This window comes from Panulirus ornatus, chromosome 41 (genome assembly GCF_036320965.1).
Source record: "Panulirus ornatus isolate Po-2019 chromosome 41, ASM3632096v1, whole genome shotgun sequence".
Classification (NCBI taxonomy): domain Eukaryota; kingdom Metazoa; phylum Arthropoda; class Malacostraca; order Decapoda; family Palinuridae; genus Panulirus; species Panulirus ornatus.
In genome coordinates this window covers 14,359,678-14,380,849 of record NC_092264.1, presented here as the reverse complement: position 1 = coordinate 14,380,849, position 21,172 = coordinate 14,359,678, and the positions used below count along the sequence as shown (strand labels likewise).

The window sequence follows — 21,172 nt, the reverse complement described above, 5'->3', positions numbered from 1 at the left end:
AAAGACACAAATACATACAAATGATCAAAGACACAAATGCACAAAAATGATCAAACAGAAGATACAAATACGTGCAGATGATCAAACAAAGACACAAATACATACCAATGATCAAACAAAGACACAAATACATACCAATGATCAAACAAAGACACAAATACATACCAATGATCAAACAAAGACAGACGACGAAGGACACCATGATAAACAGTATACCTGGGCGAGCACATCATGAGGGAGAAGTGTTGCCAAAACAAAAAAAAAAGATAATAATATTACCTTTCTGAAGGCCTCTTTGTCGTTTCCTCTTCCGCGATGTAGCGCCGCATGATTACGCCTTCGAGGAGAAATCTTCGCGCGTGGCTCCTTGTCTTTCCCCATCTTAGAAAGTTCATGTGGGAAGGGAGGGTGTCCAGCCCCCCCCCCCCCTCCCAGCTCCCCATGCAGGAGGGGAGGGTGTCCAGCAGCCCCTCCCAGCTCCCCATGCAGGAAGGGAGGGTGTCCAGCCCCCCATCTCCCCATGCAGGAGGGGAGGGTGTCCAGCCCCCCATCTCCCCATGCAGGATGGGAGGGTGTCCAGCCCCCCAGCTCCCCATGCAGGAGGGGAGGGTGTCCAGCCCCCCAGCTCCCCATGAAGGAGGGGAGGGTGTCCAGCCCCCCAGCTCCCCATGCAGGAGGGGAGGGTGTCCAGCCCCCACACTCTCGCCCATTGTAGTCGCCTTGTGTGACACGCAGGAGATACATGGAGTGGTATTCTCCGTTGCCTTCCCTGTCCTGACCCACTGGGGTCTGAGTAAGACCCATTATGACCCCCTGTAATCCTTCTCCGTTGCCTTCCCTGTCCTGACCCACTGAGGGTCTGAGTAAGACCCATTGTGACCCCCCTGTAATCCTTTAGCGCTACCGCTCACACAGGATGAGCATGGGGTGCACAACACACTTGCTCGGGGACACTGGCACAAATTGACCCATTCAGTCACGTTCCTGTGGGCACTGGCGAGCTGGGAAGTGTCCACAAGACCTTTTTTTAACGGCCCGGCAGTGACGCGGTGAAAGTACCGAACCACCAGTGACTGAAATCACTGTTGGCTGTGTCTCTCTGTAGCGCCAACGGGAGAGAGACTGTGCTATCATTTAGCAGCTTGAGCTGACGGGGTAACAGACCAGCGAAGTCTGCGCAAGATCAACTCCAGCTTACGCTGGTTGGGGGGGGGGGGGGATTCCTGGAAGCCATAGACCCGAACTTGCGCTGGAAGAAATTAGTTTCCTGTTGGTGTGACATGCTCGAAATGCTGTAAAATGTTGAACACAAGTTAAAAGGTCTGATTGATACGAGAGAGAACACCCCTTGAACATCCGGGGTGCAAGAGTGTTTATTTCTTTGCTAGCAGTCTTATGAACACTATTGGGTGGACAGTATATACCTTACAATGGTTTGGGAGCTCTTCTGCCCCCATTGCTGGGTCTGGTACCTTCCCATACCTTACCTTACCGTACCTTACCTTAACCTAACCATGGTTTGAGAGGTCTTCTACCCCCACAGCTGGGTCTGAGACCTTACCTTACGTATACCTCACAATGGCTTGAGAGGTATTCTACCCCCCACAGCTGGGTCTGGGACCTTACCTTACCTTACGTATACCTTACGATCATCTCGGAGGTCCTCTCCATCTGCGGGTGGGTCCCGGACCAAGCTGCCACCTGTGGATAGCTTCGTGCAAGGCACCGTGGGCCATCAAGGCCGACCTGTTCCCCTAAGCCTGCCGTAGCCCTTGTGCTCAGTGTTTCCCAGGCAGGAAGGACTTCTTATTGTAACGTTATGAGTACGAGAGGCGGATGGTCTGGTATTATCCAGCACCATCATATAACCTCGTGCGGTATGAGTGTAACGGCAGTGGTCTAGCGTGACGTCTCCAGTCCGTGCACAGTGACCCGGTTACCTTTGCGTCCGGCAGGCTGGGCGATCGTAATGGTATGTGTGTTTCCCCTCTCACAGTGTTTCCCACCCTGGTGGAGGCGCGCTGGTGGGTGGGTCGTGGTCCTCGATGTGAAAGCCACCAGCCCACGCTGATAGGAAGGTCACCTTCCTTATATCCTGTTGTGGGTTAGCATTTGTTCTATTGCGTGCTGGTCGCCCGCCCCCATCAGTTTGGGCCCCCAGTGGTTAGATGGATGGCTGTAGAGGTGGTGGTCGGGGGGGAGGAGTCGGGCGAGGGCATCAGCATATGTCCTTTGTCCAGAGGGAGGCGGACTGTGGGCTGGTGGCCTTAGCGTAGACACGGTAAACACACTCAGGGTAAAAACTGACCAGATAAAGAGATGAGAGAAAAAAGGCTAACAGAATATCGAAGAGACACAGACAACGTCATACAGCGACGATTTAACACCGTGAAAGACCTGGGAGTGATCTTTATGACCGTCTTGTCCTTACCGAACGAGACAAGGGAACAGTTGTCTTTGCCCAAAGTTGGTAGGCTGGATCTTGCGCACCTTCAAGAGGAGAGAGAGAGGAAACGCCAGTGTTGGCGCTCTTCGCGGCGCTGATACTCACACGAGCAGAATACTGAGGTGTGCTATCGCCGCCTCACCAAAGCCAGCGGTCTTTTGCCGTGTTAGAAAGTGTACAAAGAGTATCGACGCTGACGTGGTAAAGGATGTGAAAGACTAGAAACGACTGAAACCACACTGCGGCTTTGCTTTCTGAGGCGCTGGAGGCGGGGGAGGTGGTGTATCATCACTTGCGCTTGGAAAGCCTTAGAAAGCATATGGTCTCCAACATAACACACACACACACACACACACACACACACACACACACACACACACACACACACACACCCCACAGTAGTTCCTCCTTGGCGCACGGTGGCCAGTGAAAATACCACTGCCGAAATCGAAAGTAGAAAACACTTGGAACATCTGTCTGGGTTCCCAAGACTCTGTTCACGGCGTTACCTACGGCCCTCGGAAACAGCGCGAGGCGTACGGTGGAGAAATTCACGATTGCCCAGTGTCATTACAGTGGAGCAAACCTGCCGGGCTTTTGCGGTTCTGTGAGCCTGCAGGCTGGCGGACCCCAAGGGCTTGGTCGGCCGACGATCCAACGGAGGAGGTTGGGCTCCGCCCGAGCTGCTGACGGAGTAGAAGACCTCCAAAGACAACTCAAGGCTAAACTCTGTAGACTGCCCGTGCATACCACCTCACCGCTGCTGCAAAATCGAGTAACCTCCAAGTTATCTGGTTGGCTACACGTGAAAGATTAGTGGTATGGTGGTTCCCCCTATCTCCCGCACCTCCATATTGCACATATGGACCCGGGAAACGAAGGCGTCAGTATACAGGCGAGCTGTGATACATTTGGTGTTGTGTGTGTGTTTGTTAGACGTGATGCGATGTTGTGTTTATGTCAGAGAAGCCAAGGTCGGTGAGGTAGGCACAGGTTCCGGGTGAGAGGCATCTCGTGACTGTACAGTATCTGTTGTGTACTTAGTACCCATCTCCAGCCGCTGCTGACACCGTTCTCCTTACCGAACCTCGCCCGTGTGTTATTGGACTCAAGCTCGACCCTCGACGCAGGCCGGTGGCTAGAATGAATGCGAACGTGCAGCAGTGGGTGAGGCAAGCGCGCTATTGTGGATGGTGTGGCTGGATGTGGAAGTAAAGGTCATGGGTGTTTGTGGCGGGGGACATGGTAGTGTGTGCCGGGGGAAGTGTTGTCAGGATGCAGGCCAGGATCTGTGTAACGTTAGGAGGTGTCGTGTGTGGCGCTTGACGAACCTACTGTGGTGCCGGCAGGCGGGCTGGCTGGCCAGCTCTGCCTCACCAAGCTGAAACTGAACACCCGCTCGGTGAGGCAAAGGGACGTGTTTTGGTGCAAGTCTTACGTCTCCCTACGTCTTGCTTCGAGATACACGGGTGTTGGGGCACTAGTTTGATGAGGCATAGGGACGTGTTGGTGTACGTCTTGCGTCCCCCGTCTTGCTTCGAGGTACATGGGTGTTGGGAGCAACTAATTGTCGGTCGGTAATGGTCCCCGTTGGGGGGTAGGTGTACTCTGTGTAGTGATCACCGTTTCATCTTGACTGCCCAGGTACCCTCGCCATCGCTTATCGACCTTGAACCAGTAGAAATCACTGCTACAGGCAGTTTAATTGTCCCTCACTACTCCCCGTTAACACCCTGAGATCAGGATGTAGCATGCTGGTCTCTGATGAAGCCAGACGGAGGAGTTGACCAAGGGAAGTAAGGAGGGAGGGAGAGTGGGTGTGTAGTGTGGGAGTGGCAGCGGGCGGGGAGGGAGGGAGTCATCCGTCACTGATGACCGTAAGGGTTGCATAGGTGTCCGGGGTTGTCACCTGCCAGCCCTGCCCTCCTCATACGTCTGGTCCCGTTGGCCCAGTGTGTCCTCCCGCCACCATCACCACAGTTTACATTATCTCGTCTTCCGCCCCGTCACCGTTGGCGTCACCTCAAAGCACAAGTTAATGTGTCTCTTTCCTCCCCCGTCCGGAACATTAGGGTCTCTGTTGTCTTGTCGTCATTACGCCCCGTTTTCCTTTATTGGTGGTACACCGCCCATTTTCTGATATCGGTGAGGTGCCCTGTTTTCTTTTGTCGGTGATATGTCCCGTTTTCTTATATCGTTGACATACCGCATTCTTTGATATCGGTGATATGTCCCACTTTCTCACATGGATCGTATACCTAGAGCCTTATTAATTTGGTAATATGCCCCATTTTCTTACATAGGTCAAAGGTAATATGCCCCATTTTCTTACATATGGTGTTTTGACCCGCTGATCCGCTGGGTTGTTCAGGAAGGCAGAGGAAACTTTCATCTGCGTGGGGCTCACGTCGCCGTGAATTCTGGCGCGTCTCAGAGGTTAAATCTTCAGGTCATTTCGTTAGGTACGCGTGCCCGGCGAACGTGGTGTGTGTGTGTGTGTGTGTGTGTGTGTGTGTCCCAAAAGGCGTTGTCCACCCCACAGTAAAACACTGTTGCTAAGCTGCTGACTCTCGGCGCTGAACTTAGCGGTGAACTTTTCTCGCTGTACACGCCCGGGTGATCTTTGATGTATATCAGAGGTCGAGCGATGGCCGTCTTGCGTGTAAGGCTCCGCACTCGTCAGCTGTGGGTGGTGGTGGTGGTGATGGTGGTAAGGTAAACACTGGCATTACGTCCGTGCAAATGTTGGTCGGCCGTGAGCCACTGTATACTGACAGTTGCAAGATGTTGCCTACCACACGCATCAATGGCTGCTCTCAAAGCATATATATATATATATATATATATATATATATATATATATATAATACTTAGTCGCTGTCTCCCGCGTGAGCGAGTTAGCGCAAGGAAACAGACGAAAGAATGGCCTAACCCACCCACCTACACATGAGTCCACGGGGAAAATGAAACTGGATAAGTTCCCAAGTGCACTTTCGTGTGATAATCACATCATCAGGGGAGACACAAGAAGGAAATATTTATATATTACCGAACTCATTCTGCTCGAAGTTACACCTTTAGCAAGGCTGTATCATACGACCTCGTCCAAGAAAATCTCACTTTCAAGGTGTCCATATTTCCCTGCTGTTGGAAGTAGCGCCGCAGCCTTTGGTCTGCAAGAGCCTTCAGAGAGGTCCAGTCATAGAAATTAGTCCTGTGGTTATGGTAGTAATTATGATGACATTATTAGTAATAATGTCAGTGGAAAAACGACGTGTGAAAATCACATTTACAGAATTCTAGACAACACAGACCTGCTGGCCTACATACTGTCAGGTTTGGCTTGGTGTAATTATTCGTTCCATGAGGAAGACGGTGCTCCTCATGAGTACGACGGTACGACCCTTGAGTACGACAGTACGATCCTTGAGGACGACGGTAGCTTCCTTGAGTACGACGGTACGATCCTTGAGTACGACGGTACGACCCTTGAGTACGACGGTACGACCCTTGAGTACGACGATACTAATGATTACAGCGGTACGACACTTGATTACAACGGAACTCATGAATACAATGGTACGATCCTCGAGTGCGACGGTAATACACATGAGTACGCCGGTGTGACCCTTGACTTAAGACGGTGCGATTCTTTAGTACAACGATATGACCCTTGAGGACGACCATATCGACGGTTCGACAATCGGGTATAACAGCCAGGCCCTTTGACATGACCCATGTAGGCTGAAGGTCGGGGGTCGAACCCAATCATGTCGCGTCGCCGTACCGTCGTGGTGAGGGCCTGCTGTACCGTCGCGGCGAAGGTGCGGGGCATCAGAGGGAGACCTGACGTGGTCTGTAACAGAGCAGAAGCCCCAAGCGCGACCCAGGGTATCGCCAGTGTTCTCCACATTAAAGGCGGGACAGCGGTGGAAGGGCGATGTTGCGTCAGGTGTTGACAGCAAGATTCCTATCACGTCATGGGAAGAGGCGGAGTGACAGCATTGATGCTAGGCTGTGTCAGAGCGAGGGGCGGTAGGGGTGCTGGTCGCCGTGCTGGCGCGTCTGGTCTACTTCGTCAGGAGAACGAAGAAGGACGGGAGGGGTGCTGGTCGCTGTGCTGGCGCGTCTGGTCTACTTCGTCAGGAGAACGAAGAAGGACGGGAGGGGTGCTGGTCGCTGTGCTGGCGCGTCTGGTCTACTTCGTCAGGAGAACGAGGGACGGTAGTGATGATGATGGTCGTGCTAGGACTTCGTTAGGAGAACGAGGGACAGTAGGGGTAGGGTGGTGGTTGTGCTAGGGCGTCTGGACTACTTCGTCAGGAGAACGAGGGACGGTAGGGGTGATGATGGTTGTGCTAGGGCGTCTGGTCTACTTCGTCAGTTGTGACGTGTTGTAGGTGCTCAGGTTGGTTGTGACGTGTTGTAGATGCTCAGGTTGGTTGTGACGTGTTGTAGATGCTCAGGTTGGTTGTGACGTGTTGTTAAGTGCTCAGGTTGGTTGTGATGCGTTGTAGTTGTGAGCCGTGTTTCGTTGCCATCCGGACCACAGCTGTTGACCAGATGTGCTGCACAGATAGCCCTGGCGGCACAACACCATCCCCAAGCCTCTGCAAGTGGAGCGACACAGCGCGTGACCCTCTGGCCTAGTACCCCACCAGCGGACGTACAACGCCTCCGTACTGTAGCGCCAGTCACTGTACAACGTGCAGGGTAGCGCCAGGCACTGTACAACATGCAGGGTAGACACAAGACTCGGGTGGGGTGAGTTTGGTTGGAAAGGAGGCTTGAAACATCCCATGGCAGGCGCTCCAGCCCAGCCAACCTGGTGCGGTTGTAGGATACAGACGCCTGGAATCCGTTTCAGCGGATGGTCACTTGTGGTGCTTATAAGGTGGACTGGGTCGTGATGTGTTGTAGGTGCTCAGGTTGGTTGTGATGTGTTGTAGGTGCTCAGGTTGGTTGGGATGTGTTCTGGTGCCCAGGTTGGTTGTGATGTGTTGTAGGTGCTCAGGTTGGTTGGGAAGTGTTGTAGGTGCTCAGGTTGGTTGGGAAGTGTTGTAGGTGCTCAGGTTGGTCATGTGGAGTGTGAGGATGGAGTGGAAGTGAGGGGGGGAGCAGGTGTAGAATTGGGGTGAGGGAGGGTGGAAAGGAGTCGTGCGGGAGACAGGGAAGGAGTTGAGGAGGCAGGTATAAGAGGGGATGAGGCAACAGGTGAGAGGCAGCCATGAGGTACTGGTCTGAGGCAGGTGGTGAGAGGCATACATTATGGATATCCACAGGAGACCCCACAGCAGGACAGGGCGGCCCTTACCGGTCTGTGTGGACTCAGACACCTTCCCCGGAACCAGGCATGACACACACACACACACTCGAGCCATGATGATCACACCTGTCCTAAACCTGCTCGCCACTACCCACGTTCCTCACCTCCACAATCACGCATGTTAACACACAAGACACACTAATACTTTACGATGCCTCACATATGAAAAGTACTCTAACGTTAACGTCGTAGAACAGGCCGAAGGGTCATGGATCAAACCACTTGGTTCATACTTGCGAAAAGCAGATCAGGAGAGCATGTGGCAGAGACTTGATGAGAAACACGAGGGTGCAAACCTACAGCCAGCTCCGAGATCTGGACCACAGGTACAAGCATGGAACATCCTTGGTTCCCTCTAAGTCACACAACACTCAGGCAGGCCCCAGTCATCCACTGACTTACATGATACACAGTGTATAGCTGGACTTCGTGAATATCCGCCACAGGATCCAACGCGAATACATGCACGCCGTCCAGTCTGCCGGGGGTATGTGAATTAGGCACCAAATTAATCTCTAGAAAATCAGTCACTTGCGTCTAAAAATCTTACGCTATACATGTGTACACACTGCAGTCTTCGCTTGCCATTCCAAACCATCTCTTCCCATATCCCTCCTCTTCTTCCTCTCCGCTAGATAAAGAAAAAAAGAGGCGAGAGGAAAGCATTAATGAAAGGAGAGGAAAAAATTTAGGAGAGGACACGAGGAGGAGGTGCTGGTGGTGAGGGGTGGGTGGTGGAGGTGGCCGCGGGCAAGGACGTTGTCTCTGCACCTGCCTGGTGTAGGGACGGCCAGGTCTGACCGGCGCACGGCCCCGCCCGCCTGGGCTGGCTGAGGGTCGTGGCCGCATCCTGTTGTGTGTGTGTGGTGAGGGAGAGAGGGAGGGAGGGAGACGACATCCCCCAGCGTTCCTTCACGCAGGCCGGGCCGCTGCCGAGTTGATCACCGCCTCTGTGTATGTTGGATGTAGGTTGAGGAGTGGCACGTGTAGCGTCACCACCCCTGGGTGTCGAGAGGGAAAGTGTGTATGATGTGGTTTCTGACATAGAAATGCACACGATGGTATCCTAATGATGTGGTTGGTGGGGGAGGACAAGACAAGAGTGTGGCTGTAGGAGGTGGGCGTCTCTGTCTCAGCGGATTGCAGAGGTATTTCCTCAATGTTATGTTGGTAGTGGAGAGGGGATGACCTCTGCTTGGCCAGGGGGTCTCGCGTGGAATGTTGCCTCTTCTTCCTCCTTCGGTTCCCTACTCCAAGCTTTGGGAAGCTGACGTAGTTTGCTTCTTCCTCCTTCGTTTCCCTACTCCAAGCTTTGGGAAGGTGACGTAGTTTGCGTTTTAAAGTCCCTCTTTTGTGACTGTTCGTGGGAATATGTGATGGCATGATAATGCTATAGCTTCGAGTCTTGAAATTGGATTTATGTAAATTGGTTTGGATTTATATGAATTGGTTTGGATTTATTTAAATTGGTTTGGATTTATTTGAATTGGTTTGGATTTATATAAATTGGTTTGGATTTATATAAATTGGTTTGGATTTATTTAAATTGATTTGGATTTATTTAAATTGGTTTGGATTTATATAAATTGGTTTGGATTTATATAAATTGGATTGAATTTATATAAATTGGTTTGGATTTATATAAATTGGTTTGGATTGATATAACTGGGTTTGTATTTATATAAATGGGTTACCTTCAGGCTCAGCCATCAAGGCAGACCTGCCAGTGCCTGAGCTTTTTGTCATTACTGTCGTATGGAAGCGAAGGTCGCCACCTGTTGACTCTGGCTTGCCTGGGAGAAGCGCACATCATAAGGCAGTGTGTGTGTGTGTGTGTGTGTGTGTGTATGTGTGTGTGTGTGTGTGTGTGTGTGTGTGTGTGTATAATAACGCACACGCCACGTCTCTCGTGGGTCGTCCAGCGGAACGCCAGGTGGCAGGCCTGCCTCCGTCCCTCCCTCGCCGCTCGTCGTGATATCCGGTCCTGCGGCCAAGACCATCCTGGATGGAGAGAGAGGTTTCTCTCGTCCACGGCATTCCACGTTTGCCACACCAGCAACGCCCACGAGCCAGGGAAGGACACTGTGGTAGGGTAGGGATGGAAGCGAGATGTGTGTGTGTGTGTGTGTGTGTGGATGAATGGAATTATGAAAGAGAGATCCGATCATAACGGTAGATGAGGGATAGGTAAAATTGGGAAGGCAAGCGAACACGGCTGTTCACCTACACACCAGCAGCACTTGTATGTGCAGGACCGAACCATGAACCAGTGAGTTAATTACGGGTCCTCTTCTGCAACACGGGATTGGTTCATTAAAACTGTAGCTGGAATATGAGTTTAATGACGATATGTAATTACCTGGTAATCATCCCATCGTAAGGGAGATGAGACATGTAATTAGGTGTTAATGGGGCCGGTTTATGACATGTTGCCCGTATACAGGTGGGCGACGACAGTTATGTGAAGTGTCGTGTTGGTGATAACCTAACCTGTCGTCCCGGTGGCAGTCGTGGGAACACCTCCTCCACCGTATGTCGTGATCATACATGGTGGCTTTGTGTCACTGCTATGTTCACACTTGGTAATGGAGGGTCGCGGCTCCTCCTCCCCATGCTTTCATTAGTGTGTACTTTATTAAGGAGGTCACCCTTGTGGTGTATGTTTATGAACTGTGTACTTACTCTGGGGGCTTCACGCCTTTTCTGCTACCATACGTAATGTTGGCATTGTACATTGTTTTATATATATATATATATATATATATATATATATATATATATATATATATATATATATATATATATATATGTATGTATATTATCCCTGGGTATAGGGGAGAAAGAATACTTCCCACGTATTCCCTGCTTGTCGTAGAAGGCGACGAAAAGGTGAGGGAGCGGGGGGCTGGAAATCCTCCCTTCTCGTATTTTTACTTTTCCAAAAAAAGGAACAGAGAAAGGGGCCAAATGAGGATATTCCCTCTAAGGCTCGGTCCTCTGTTCTGCACGCTACCTCGCTAACGCGGGAAATGGCGAATATATATATATATATATATATATATATATATATATATATATATATATATATATATATATATATATATATATATATGTATATTATCCCTGGGTATAGGGGAGAAAGAATATATATATATATATATATATATATATATATATATATATATATATATATATATATATATATATATTTTTTTTTTTTTTTTTGCTTTGTCGCTGTCTCCCGCGTTTGCGAGGTAGCGCAAGGTAACAGACGAAAGAAATGGCCCAACCCACCCCCATACACATGTATATACATACGTCCACACACGCAAATATACATACCTACACAGCTTTCCATGGTTTACCCCAGACGCTTCACATGCCCTGATTCAATCCACTGACAGCACGTCAACCCCGGTATACCACATCGATCCAATTCACTCTATTTCTTGCCCTCCTTTCACCTTCCTGCATGTTCAGGCCCCGATCACACAAAATCTTTTTCACTCCATCTTTCCACCTCCAATTTGGTCTCCCACTTCTCCTCGTTCCCTCCACCTCCGACACATATATCCTCTTGGTCAATCTTTCCTCACTCATTCTCTCCATGTGCCCAAACCATTTCAAAACACCCTCTTCTGCTCTCTCAACCACGCTCTTTTTATTTCCACACATCTCTCTTATCCTTACGTTACTTATTCGATCAAACCACCTCACACCACACATTGTCCTCAAACATCTCATTTCCAGCACATCCATCCTCCTGCGCACAACTCTATCCATAGCCCACGCCTCGCTACCATACAACATTGTTGGAACCACTATTCCTTCAAACATACCCATTTTTGCTTTCCGAGATAATGTTCTCGACTTCCACACATTCTTCAAGGCTCCCAGGATTTTCGCCCCCTCCCCCACCCTATGATCCACTTCCGCTTCCATGGTTCCATCCGCTGCCAGATCCACTCCCAGATATCTAAAACACTTTACTTCCTCCACTTTTTCTCCATTCAAACTTACCTCCCATATATATATATATATATATATATATATATATATATATATATATATATATATATATATATATATATATATATATTCAGCTAAGCAGTATATGTTCTTTAACATAATTTTGTCCAAACATATTATTCCTTTGTTGATTTGTAAGGTTGTGTCTGTATGTGCGTGTGTCGCTTGGATGCTCCGGGGCCGTGGACTGCGCTCCAGTGGACCCAACACACTCACACTGACACATGTCCAGTGGGGCAGGTTCCTGAGACACTGTAAAGGTATACGGAACTGATTGGGATTTACCAGCGATTGGAAAGTTTGGGAGAGTAAAAGTAAACGGAAGTAATTGGGAAATTGCGAGCGATTGGGAATTTTGTGAGGCTGGACGATATAAAGTAAACGGGACTGATTGGGTAATACTAGTGATTAGTAAGCTCTTAAGGCACAGTAGTAGAAGTAAAAGGGACTGATTGGGCAATGCTAGTGATTAGGAAGCTTGTAAAGTACAGTAGTAGAAGTAAAAGGGACTGATTAGGTTTAATTAGTGATTAGTAGGCTTGTAAGGCACAGTAGTACAAGTAAAAGGGACTTATTGAGGTATACCAGCGATCTGACACAACTGTATCTTGGCTTCCTTATTTTAAGGCTTCTGTCACGAAATTTCCCTCATCAGTAAATTGTTCTTGAATGGTCTGGTGTTTCCTGTGTCGTTTACTTTCATGGTTTGATTTATGACAGCCATCTGGGTGTACAGTAGGTGTAAATTCATGAAGCATATAATTGCCTTTGTTGGTCTACGTAAGGTTATTATAGTTAGGTGTGTCCCATGTTAGGTTCAGTATCGTTTTCTGTGGTTGGAATGTAGCCCTATTCTCCTACATGAGGTAATGGGTAACCATAAGAAAATAACTTTCGCTTGTTTCTATCCGTGTGAGGATGATATTTCAGGAGAATTCCTTCAGTTCATCTGTAAATTAATCGTATTCTGACGTAAAATAATTTATGAGAATTGTTCAAGGGGTTGAAGAAATTGTCTAGTAAAAATGATTACTATGAGACGAATACGAAATGTTTTCTTATGGTTACCCTTCGTAAAACTAGAAAATGGCGATGCATATTTATTATGAAAGAAAACGGTACTGCATCATTAACATTGGGGTATCTTTTAAAATCGTAATTCCCTTCAATTAAGTTTTATACTTAATTTCTTTTTTCCAATGTGTTTATTGAAAGTTACTCTACCATTGTCATTAATGAAATAAGGATAAGAAAAGAATGATAGAACCATTTTCGTTCCATGAGAAAAATATGAAGATACAATACGTATGTATGACATTTTGAAAGGAAATATTTGGCAAACCCACACTGTAAATCGAAAACTCAAGAATTGAATTTATTTAGGAATAAGTAATTGATCACATTGACTTGTACAACGCACACATCCACGTAAGCGCCTACTACACAACAGTTACACACTGGCCGCTCTGTGTGCCATTATTGGCACCCCGAGCACTCACACACCCCTGACCTGTGCCATTATTGGCACGGCTGTGATCGTGCTGTCATTGGCAGGAGCCCGTGTCAGGCTTAGTGTTGGCGAATCTATACACCCACACCATCGCAGACGTACAGTAGAATTTATATTGCGTCAGTGAAGAAGATTGACTGAATATGAGCTGAAAGAGATGGATTTTCAAGATTAGACAAGGTATTAAGACACGAGTGGAGGATATTGGCTAGTGTTTTGTTGTAATTATGCCAAATGCTGACATCGGTGGTGGTGTATCATTGTTGTTACACACACGCACACATACACACACACACACACACACACACACACACACACACACACACACACAGTGTAAAGAGAAAAAACAGATTACAGTAAGACAGTTGAATTATGGGTACAGTCCATGACATACGTGAGGACCTGGAGTCTGTGGCACCCGGATGTAGCTGTACATCCTCAGGCATGTCATTGTCTGTGAAGACAAGAGCTAAGGAAGGAGTAGCGCTACTCCTCAAGTAGGAGTTGGGGGATAAAGCTTATTCTTGTACAAGGATCTAGGATGGACAGAAGTTAACTGCAATATCTTGAGATCTGCAGGACAACACAGGGTGGTAAAGGGATACTTGTGTGGTGTTGAGGGTGGTGAGTGGTTGTGTGGGGTATCTGGTTGTGGCCAGTGGGTCCCTCTGCCCTGTAAGTCTTAGCTGGGTAGCTGGGTCGACTTTCTCATACTACAGTGGATGATGAGTTTGGCGTGAAGGGGATTTCTTTAGCTTTATCCCAATACGAGAATATATAGAATGGATTCTCTCATTTTTTTTCTCTCTCAGAATTATTTTATTTTCTATTTTTCCTAGAACTATATCCTAGATAGATTTATAAGAATTTTACAGATTCTGAAATCATACGAAAAAAATATCAGATTGGAATTCGTCGTATATGCAAACACACAGAGGAGTGGAAAGTCGCCTTTGGCAAGGCTGTGTCTCTGGCAGTACCCTCTCGTCGAAGAACTCCCCACTCCACCACATGACTCTACACTACCCTGCTACTGGAAGCAACGCAGCCTTGGGCAGCAGGAGACTTTAGAGAGAGAGAGAGAGAGAGAGAGAGAGAGAGAGAGAGAGAGAGAGAGAGAGAGAGGTCCAGCGTAACACCAGGACTCTCTCTTAGAATAAATAGAATAAATATAATCAGTTCATCAGTTTATTTACTTATATTCCATGTTTTCCCTCCTCCTCCTTATTGTTGTTTATTTTGCATTGTAAATTTCCCCCCAGAAATGCTGTTCAGTTTTCTTTACTGTAAATTATTTCTGATTATAATTTCTTCTCTTTCAGGTAAGAGAGTGGTCGTCATGTGCCCACTGTGTAGCACCACAGTGGTGGATGTCTCTCGTGTGTGTGTGTGTTTGTGATCCAGGCGCAACCTACACAACTCCAGGTAAGAGATAACTACGGGTCAGGTGAGTTCATTCATCGTGGGTCGTTATCCATCAGGTGTTGTGGCTGGGTGAGGGATGAGTCAGATGAGGTCACAGGTCACTCATCGTGGGTCATGATCCATCAGGTGTTGTGGCTGGGTGAGGGATGAGTCAGATGAGGTCACAGGTCACTCATCGTGGGTCATCATCCATCAGGTGTTGTGGCTGGGTGAGGGATGAGTCAGATGAGATCACAGGTCACTCATCGTGGGTCATCATCCATCAGGTGTTGTGGCTGGTTGAGGGATGAGTCAGGTGAGGTCACAGGTCACTCATCGTGGGTCATCATCCATCAGGTGTTGTGGCTGGGTGAGGGATGAGTCAGATGAGATCACAGGTCACTCATCGTGGGTCATCATCCATCAGGTGTTGTGGCTGGTTGAGGGATGAGTCAGGTGAGGTCACAGGTCACTCATCGTGGGTCATCATCCATCATGTGTTGTGGCTGGGTGAGGGATGAGTCAGATGAGATCACAGGTCACTCATCGTGGGTCATCATCCATCAGGTGTTGTGGCTGGGTGAGGGATGAGTCAGATGAGGTCACAGGTCACTCATCGTGGGTCATCATCCATCAGGTGTTGTGGCTGGGTGAGGGATGAGTCCACCGGTTGGATGAACGTCATATGAGACGTGGCCTGAGCCAGTGTGGTCATTTGGAGGCGAGCCATAACGCCAGACTCCAAGGTTAGGTTAGTCCTGGTTGAACAGCTGGGTAGCTATCAAGGGTTGGTTGTGTGTAGGTTGGTGGCTGGCTGTTCCCTGGGTCAGGAGGTGGCTGGCAGCTCCCTGGGTCAGGAGGTGGCTGGCAGCTCCCTGGGTCAGGAGGTGGCTGGCAGCTCCCTGGGTCAGGAGGTGGTTGGCTGTTCCCTGGGTCTGGAGGTGGCTGGCAGCTCCCTGGGTCAGGAGGTGGCTGGCAGCTCCCTGGGTCAGGAGGTGGTTGGCTGTTCCCTGGGTCTGGAGGTGGCTGGCTGTTCCCTGGGTCAGGAGGTGGTTGGCTGTTCCCTAGGTCAGGAGGTGGCTGGCAGCTCCCTGGGTCAGGAGGTGGTTGGCTGTTCCCTGGGTCTGGAGGTGGCTGGCTGTTCCCTGGGTCAGGAGGTGGCTGGCAGCTCCCTGGGTCAGGAGGTGGTTGGCTGTTCCCTGGGTCTGGAGGTGGCTGGCAGCTCCCTGGGTCAGGAGGTGGTTGGCTGTTCCCTGGGTCTGGAGGTGGCTGGCTGTTCCCTGGGTCAGGAGGTGGTTGGCAGCTCCCTGGGTCAGGAGGTGATGGATGTCCACCATTAACTGTCGTCATTTGGCTCAGGGTCCGCCAGTTGGTAACAGATCATCTGCGTCACCTCCAGTCACACACACACACACACACACACACACACACACACACACACACACACACACACACACACACACACACACGTGTCTGTTGTTGGCCTGGGGGAATCACCCACGGGGGTACATGCTTTATCATGCTGCTGCCGGAACCACATCGTTAGGTAGTTGACCCGTTGAGCACGACGTGACGACATGTGAGCACGACGGGACGACACACTGAGCACGACGGGACGACACACTGAGCACGACGGGACGACACTGAGCACGACGTCGTTAGGTGCTCAAGTGGAGACTCAGGATAGTGAAGGACTGATCGGTGTCCCTGGAGGACGAAGGTCGGGCCTGACCATTCCTGCAGAAGGCGGGGCGGGCGGTGGTAATGTAGGCACCTTGTTGCATGAGGGAGGTTCTTATATACGAGGGTTGGTGAGGGGAGGGTCTTGGCAGCGTGCTTGTGCTGGAGGGTAGGGAGCAGGACCAAGGGCGGGGGGCACGTCGGCTGTGGGCAGGATCGCCGCCCTTCGTGAAGGACGGCGTCGGAGACCTCAGGTTGCTGCCGTCTGATCTCGCATCGTTACGTTCCCCTTTGTTGGGTAATACGTTTATTGCTCTTTTTCTGCGGGTGAGGTAAGGCGTGAGAGAGTTGGCAGGTCCCCCCGGCCGCTGACGGGGGCTCGTGGTGTGGCCATTTGGCGAGGACCCCAGTGTTGTTGTTGTGTGGCTCGGTGGCGCTACGGCTCACCTGCCCAGTGCCCACGCCTGTTCTCCCGCCCCGTCAGTGTGTGCCCAGCTGGTCCGCAAGGGGCCCTAAACCTACTGTGGCGGGACGTATACACCGTCGCCTGGCAGCATCGTATGTGTGGAGGGAATATATAGCCATTGGGGATAATCAGTGAAGGTGTTACGTGTTGTGGGTATGTCATGATGGCCTCGCCTGTCGTGTGCATGGCCTTGTGTCTGCCCCCATGGAGCGTAGTGTGTGTGTGTGTGTGTGTGTGTGTGTGTGTGTGTGTTGTGGCTCGGGGCAGCAGCCGCCAGGCCCCTACCACAGTCACCAGCAGAGGACATCATTAATGCCAGTAATGAGGCAGCGGTGTGTGCCGAGTGACAGCCATTGAATGCGGTGGTTGTGTGAGGCAAGGAGCTGGGCAGGAGACCTCTCTCTCCACCACAGGCACTGCCCCAGCTCGACCAGCCCTTCTGCTGGGGTTGGGTGTGCAGGCACACGGTGCTCCGCCCCACCGCTCACTGCCACACGCCATGACCCACCACACACACACACACACAGGCAGGAGTGCCACCGGTACGATCAAGTGGTAAAGGTTTGTGTGGTGCCAGTGGCATCAGGAACATGTACGTTCTTGGCTCTGATGCAGTTGATGAGCTTGGCAATCATGCGATGCTGTGTGCAGAACACCTCTCCACTCGACGTACTTTTATTTACGTGTTTCGTTCAGTTACCCACTTTATTTTTTTTTCTCCCTCTCTTGTGTCGTGTTGAAGGTTGTCTTAAGCCCCGTTATGAGCAGAGTGGGAACGTTTCCCAGTGTACTTCGTCCGTCTGCTGACCCACATCCCCATATAACTGGATATATGGGAAGACGGGAGATGACTTTTTGCCTGTAAGTTAGTGTTGGTTGTGACGCGGTGTCTGGTAGCGCGCACACGCCGCAGCAGGTGCACACCGCTTGCCCTCACTTGTGTACTGACCTCCTCCCTCACTCGATCTCCCTGGACTTGTATCGTCTGTCTTCGTAAAGGCCAGCGTCGTCTCTTCACTCCCACAGTCACTCACAGATGCAGCCTCCTGCCATATACACGTGTAACCCACTGAGGTTTACACATCTAAATGAAGTGATTTACATCCGAGGTAGAAACGGGTCAGTAGCCTTGACCCGTGACGCATCTGACCCTTGATACATATGACATCTGACCCCTAACTCTCTTGACCCATGACCTCCTTAACCCGTTACCCGTTGACCCAATTAGCATCTGACCTGAATACGTAAAGTGTCCAAATCTCTGTTGATAATTAGTCTTTATTTCATAACACATAAAATATCCATGAATAATTCAGAGGTCATTTACATGTTATTTAGAAGTTTTTGAGATGTTTTAGAGAGATTTAGATTTTTATCTGTGTGGCAAAAATAAGTTGTAGATAAAAAGATTTTTTTAAATTCGAGTTGAGGGTTTTGATTGTAGAAACCACAGATATGTCCCATCCTAACCAATTCTCGTGTCAAGATATTCAACCACATGACTCGTGACCCATCGCTGACCTGCTCTGACTCGTGACTCATCACTGACCTGCCCTGACTCGTGACTCATCACTGACCTGCCCTGACTCGTGACTCATCACTGACCGTGCCCTGACTCGTGACCCATCACTGACTGACCTGCCCTGACTCCTGACCCATCACTGACCTGCCCTGACTCCTGACCCATCACTGACCTGCCCCAAGTCACTCCTTGATGACCCGACGACTCGTTTCCATATCTGGTTTGCATTCGCTACCTACGCATTAACTCTTTCCATACGCCACACACAAGGAGTTTACACGTAGAGTTCAGAAATAGTTTACTCCATACGCCACACGCAAGGAGTTTACACGTAGAGTTCAGAAATAGTTTACATGCAGAACTCTTAGAGCGAATTTAGACTAGATTCGAAAGCGAATGTTGGTATGACAGACGTGGGAGAACACGGCAAGGTGTGGGTACTGCAGACCAGAGGTGACCTTGAGAAATGCCTCCTGACGAGAGAGATTGGAAACGTTTAGACTGCCTCCTGGTGGTGGGGATTGGAAACGTTTAGACCGTCTCCTGGTGGTAGGGATTGGAAACGTTTAGACCGCCTCTTGGTGGTAGGGATTGGAAACGTTTAGACCTCTTACTAGTGGTAGGGATTGGAAACGTTTACACTCCTTAATAGTAGTAGGGATTGGAAACGTTTAGACCGCCTCCTGGTGATAGTGATTGGAAACGTCTAGACCGCCTCCTGGTGGTAGGGATTAGAAACGTTTAGACCCCTTCCTGGTGGCAGGGATTAGAAACGTTTAGACCGCATGTTGCCGAGGTCGGAGATGTCACTGGGAGGGCATCCATGAAGTGTAGCTTACGAGCCAGGTCACTGTGGGTGATGCGTCCGCCCGGGGCCCCAGGCAAACCCATGTAGACACAGGAGCAGTAGCGCCCTGCCGGGCAGGCGAGCCCTCGAGGCCAGCGTCAGGTGTAGGCTGTAGTGTGTGTGTGTTTGTGTGTGTGTGTGTGTTGACCTGGGCATGGCACGGAGGGCGGGTTTATCATGCTGGAGGTCGGACCTATACGTTATAGCCATGGCTCACTTGATGGGTGTGTGGTGCGGGCGCTGATCAAAGGGGCAGCGCCCCCATCTCCCGCGGCTGTGTGTGGACGCTGACCGACTCGCTGTGCCAGTGTGTGTCGTCTACCTCCTCCTCACGACGTGCTGGGGTGAGGCTGAGCGGGGGGCCCTTGGTTGTCTCCCCACACCCAATGATAATGATAATAATATTGATAATAATAGCAATGATAATAGTAATGATAATGATAATAATATTGATAATAATAGCAATGATAATAGTAATGATAATGATAATAATATTGATAATAATAGCAATGATAATAGTAATGATAATGATAATAATATTGATAATAATAGCAATGATAATAGTAATGATAATGATAATAATATTGATAATAATAGCAATGATAATAGTAATGATAATGATAATAATATTGATAATAATAGCAATGATAATAGTAATGATAATGATAATAATATTGATAATAATAGCAATGATAATAGTAATGATAATTAAGATATGATAAAAATTATAATAGTAATAATGATAATAATGATGGTAATAGATAATAATAGTAATGATAATGATAATAATATTGATAATAATAGCAATGATAATAGTAATGATAATGATAATAATATTGATAATAATAGCAATGATAATAGTAATGATAATGATAATAATATTGATAATAATAGCAATGATAATAGTAATGATAATGATAATAATATTGATAATAATAGCAATGATAATAGTAATGATAATGATAATAATATTGATAATAATAGCAATGATAATAGTAATGATAATGATAATAATATTGATAATAATAGCAATGATAATAGTAATGATAATGATAATAATATTGATAATAATAGCAATGATAATAGTAATGATAATGATAATAATATTGATAATAATAGCAATGATAATAGTAATGATAATGATAATAATATTGATAATAATAGCAATGATAATAGTAATGATAATGATAATAATATTGATAATAATAGCAATGATAATAGTAATGATAATGATAATAATATTGATAATAATAGCAATGATAATAGTAATGATAATGATAATAATATTGATAATAATAGCAATGATAATAGTAATGATAATGATAATAATATTGATAATAATAGCAATGATAATAGTAATGATAATGATAATAATATTGATAATAATAGCAATGATAATAGTAATGATAATGATAATAATATTGATAATAATAGCAATGATAATAGTAATGATAATGATAATAATATTGATAATAATAGCAATGATAATAGTAATGATAATGATAATAATATTGATAATAATAGCAATGATAATAGTAATGATAATGATAATAATATTGATAATAATAGCAATGATAATAGTAATGATAATGATAATAATATTGATAATAATAGCAATGATAATAGTAATGATAATGATAATAATATTGATAATAATAGCAATGATAATAGTAATGATAATGATAATAATATTGATAATAATAGCAATGATAATAGTAATGATAATGATAATAATATTGATAATAATAGCAATGATAATAGTAATGATAATGATAATAATATTGATAATAATAGCAATGATAATAGTAATGATAATGATAATAATATTGATAATAATAGCAATGATAATAGTAATGATAATGATAATAATATTGATAATAATAGCAATGATAATAGTAATGATAATGATAATAATATTGATAATAATAGCAATGATAATAGT

General features: G+C 47.5%; 1 protein-coding gene across 5 annotated transcripts in view; it reads left to right on the top strand.

Annotated features, from left to right (window-relative positions):
• C3G (C3G guanyl-nucleotide exchange factor) overlaps positions 1-21,172 on the top strand; it is a 411,105-nt gene that overhangs the window by 187,430 nt on the left and 202,503 nt on the right. For 2 of the 5 annotated variants that reach the window (XM_071686026.1, XM_071686024.1), the window contains exon 1: positions 16,583-16,953. The exons of the other annotated variants lie outside the window; for them this stretch is intronic. The gene's annotated coding sequence lies outside the window, so the exon portion shown is untranslated. Of the gene's footprint in view, positions 1-16,582; positions 16,954-21,172 lie in introns of those variants that run through there. 5 annotated transcript variants of the gene reach the window in all.